We start from the raw sequence: 4,249 nt of genomic DNA, 5'->3' as shown, positions 1-4,249 counted from the left end.
TCCAGTGACTGGTCCCTTCTGACACCATGACCAAAGTAGGTGAGAGGAGTTTGGCCATTCTCACTTCTAAGGAGCATTCCAGCGGCACTTCCTCCAGGAGAGATTTGTTCATTCTCTGGCAGTCCATTGTATTTTCTGTATTCTTTGCCAACACCACAGTTCAAAGGCATCAGCTCTTCTTCGGTCTCTGTATTCATTGTCCAGCTTTCATGTTCATGTGAGGTGATTGAAGATACCATTGTTGTACCCAGGCTGTAAAGGAGAATTTCGGAAGAGAAGAAGACGCCAACCCACACCAATGCAAATGCAATAGGACAGTTTATTAGCTAACTTAAGTCAGGGTCTTTGCCCTTACCAGGTCAGTGGCTTAAGCAAAAGACCCCGTACCCCGTTTCTTTCTCCAATTTATGGAACAATATGGGGAGGGGCAGCACCGGGGCGAGGGGGTACAGGTGATTGGTTGTTGCTAAGGGATTCAGGGCAGCGATCTAAGATGTTGGGGGACGTAAAGAAACTCCCCCCGGCTCCAAAGTTCACTTAGGAAAATATTATCTAGGGAGGATGCGGCTCAGATATGGGGGAGACTTTTAGGAGTCGCGCAAATCTCTGATACGTGCTGAATCCGGATGGCTTTTGTGATGGTGCTGAGTTCGGAGGAAGTTCCTTGATACCTGCTGAGACTGGAGGGCAGATAAAGGCCCTAAGGAGTGTTTAGAATTACAAAAGTTCTGTTAGCACTACTGACACTAAAAGGTTTCTGGTTAAAGATTTTCCTGGAGGCTGCTAGAACTCTGGCTTCAGATTGACTCACACCATGGCTTGAATTATGAGGCATACCTTATTCCTCCAAGTGCCATTTTTGCTTCTTAACATTTTAAAGAGTTCTTCTGCAGTAGATTTGCCCAGTGCAATAGGACATCTGATTTCTTAACAGCTATTTCCATGGGTGTTGATTGTGGATGCAAATAAAATGAAATCCCTGACAACTTCAATCTTTTCTCCATTTATCGTGATGTTGCTAATTGGTCCAGTTGTGGGGATTTTTGTTTTCTTTATGTTGAGGTGTAATCCATACTGAAGACTGTAGCCTTGGATCTTCATCAGTAAGTACTTCAAGTCATCTTCGCTCTCAGCAAGCAAGGTTGTGTCGTATCTGTGTATTGCAGGCTGTTAATGAATCTTCTTCCAATCTTGATGCTGCATTCTTCTTCATATAGTCCAGCTTCTCGAGTTATTTGCTCAGCACACAGATTAAATAGATATGGTGAAAGGATACAACCTCGACACACACCCTTCCTGATTTAGTAGCACTTAAAAAAATTAGTTAATTTATTGTTGTTGAAAATCTACACAGCAAAACAAACAACAGTTCAAGTTTCTACATGTACAATTTAGTGATTGATTACATTCTTCAAGTTATGCTACTGTTCTCATTTTTCTTTCTGAGTTGCTCCTCCCCATTAAAATAAATTCACTGCCCCCTATGGTTCCGGTCTAATCTTTTGAGATGCTATTGTCAATTTGGTCCCATATATATAGTTCTTAAAAGAAGTTAATTCTCAAGGCAAACATTCTTTGCTGAATACTTTGCAAATACTTCAGGGGATACCATTCTTTGCTGAATACTTCAGTGGATGCCATTAGTGAGAATTTAGTCCCATGGCCACATCCAACTGCAATGGAGGCTGGGAAATTCAGTGTGACTGGGAAGCCATTTGCTCAGCTCTAAGTATATTACCTGATGGCACCTAACAACATCAAATATGTCACTATGAATGAAAGGAAAAATGGATTTTGGTGAACAATCAGCAAACTCCACCATAGTGCATAGGAAATTTCCATTCATTTATAGATCTTGAGCCAGAATTTTCTGCAGAATGGTTCCTTGGGAGATGTAATGGCTAATTTTACGTGCCAACTATCGTACCCAGGTGTCTGATCACCCACTGGTCTAGATGTTGCTGAGAGGCATTTTATAGATACGACTAACATTCACAATCAGTTGACTCAAAGTAAAGCAGAGCACTCTCCATAATGTGGGAAGGTCTCATTCAATCAGTTGAAGGTTTCATAAGGGGACGCAATTTGACATCAAGACTAATGTGGACTTCTTGTTGAAGTTTCTAGCCAGCCACCTGGCCAACTGAATTTTGACACAAGAGTACCAGAGTCTCTAGCTTTCTACCTGACACATGGATCTTGGACTTGCCACCCCCCACAACTGTGTAAACCTCTTCCTGACAGTAAGGAGATCTGGAATGCTTTGGGCTGAGTGAAAGGACAAGAGCTCCACAGGGCTGTGGGTGTCCCACCTCTTCCTGCTGGACCTGGTTGGGGAATGAGTCCTTGCTCCATTTCTAGCCTTACTTTGGTAACCATGTGAATGCAGCCTGAGAGGAGAGATTTGGAGGTGGTGATGAAACAGAGCCAGTGGAGAGTGTTTGTATGAGCTGTTTCTTCATGTTACCAAGGACAGTGGCCAGGGCTGAACCCTTTGTCCTGACCTCTGGGGAATTTGGTCAGTCAGCTGGGAAAGTCTGAGGGTCACCTCATTAGAAGAGCTTTCACAATGTCCTTCCAACCCAGCTGATCAAGATATATTATACCTGGTCACATCCATGATCTCTGGGGAGGACATGGTTATGGGTACAAGCAGTGTGCCCTGCTCTCTGGAAACACTCTGGACCATGTAAAATGCCCAGCCCTGCCCTCAAGGAGTCCTCAGTTGGTGAGGTATACATTCAGTCATACCCCTCCCTAGAGCCTCCTGAAAGAGGCAGCACACTAGCTTCACATTCTTTCATAAAACTCCTAGTCCCCAAATGCAGCAGGCTCACCTCCCTGCTCCAAGCCCCATAGCATGCCTGATGCATTTTGTTGCCAAATAGGGCAAAAGACAGAGTCCAGGAGTTCTACAACTGACTGTAATTACACTCACACAGACACAGGAGCTCACAGACTCACAGGTACACAGCTGTAGAGTGATGCACTTGATTTTACACACACAAACACACACACACATGTGTGCATGCAATACACATAAACACAAACATATACTCACACTCATACATGCAAAATCCTGCTTCCTTTCTGTGAAAGCTGTGATATGAGGCAAAGCCACTAAAATTGTCCCTCCAACATAAAGTCTACTGAATTCCCCGTCCTCTGTTCTTCTCTTGCCTCCTGTTCCTTCCCTTCTTTTTCTCCCTTCATTTTGGACTTTAGGGGCACAGAATTAGATCATCATAAGCCTTGGTTCATGACATCTTCTCATCTCAGGTCCCTGCAAAGTTATCTTTTATTAACTAATGAATCAATAAAAATAATACAACAGACTTCTGGTAAGATGGAGGAATAGGCAGACAAGCGATACAGACCCTCTTCAACAAAGAAAAGAAAAACCAATTGACAGAGATACAGAAGATAATCCTGGAACTCTGAGCTTTGAAAGGAATTATACAGAAGTAGATTAGGCACCAACTAGTGGAAAAACCTGAACAAAAAAAGTGAGTACAGAGACAGTCGGAGCTGTGGACTGTCAGCTACTCTGACGAGACCAACAGCCTGAGTACTTCCAAGTGGTGTTGAGACCTGAGAATTGACCTAAAGATCTGTCCTGATCACCAAGGGCGGCAGGACAACTGCTCTGGTGGCCTATGACTAGGAAGGAAAACAGCAAGGAGGGAGACAATCAGAGCTGTGGACTTTCTGCTATCTGGAGGGTGCAGCCATTTTGATTGTTTACACTTGGCAGCCATTTTAGATATTTAAAGTGACCAAGGATGCAGCCATTTTGAATATTTACAAGTGGCAACCATTTTGGATTTTAAAGTGATAGCATTTTCATTCATATTCCAGAGACCTAAGAACAGCCTCTGTTTGCCAGGGTTGGCAAGGACACACGAGAGGCTGACAAAGGAAAGGAGACAGGTGGTGAGTGTATAAGTGCTGTCAACTAGTGAAGAGAGTTCTGAGCACAGCATAGTACCCTGCCTGTATAGATAACATACAAACAAAACAAAGAAAACGAAAATTGTGGGCAAGTCACTCCAACATATAATCACCAATTAAATATAAACACAAAAACGTCACAATGCCTTGGAGACAACAGAGCATCACAGTCCACACAAAGCAGCAAGATAAAGCAGGAGAAACAAGGGACCAGAATACAGACCCAAAACACATCCCTGAGGAAGACACAGCATTGGAACTCCCTGATAAGGAATTCAAAAGAATTATATTTAGGTAT

Source organism: Orycteropus afer, unplaced genomic scaffold (genome assembly GCF_000298275.1).
Source record: "Orycteropus afer afer isolate SDZICR_OR568_19922 unplaced genomic scaffold, OryAfe1.0 scaffold00008, whole genome shotgun sequence".
Classification (NCBI taxonomy): Eukaryota; Metazoa; Chordata; class Mammalia; order Tubulidentata; family Orycteropodidae; genus Orycteropus; species Orycteropus afer.
Note: the sequence above shows the minus strand (reverse complement) of the source record.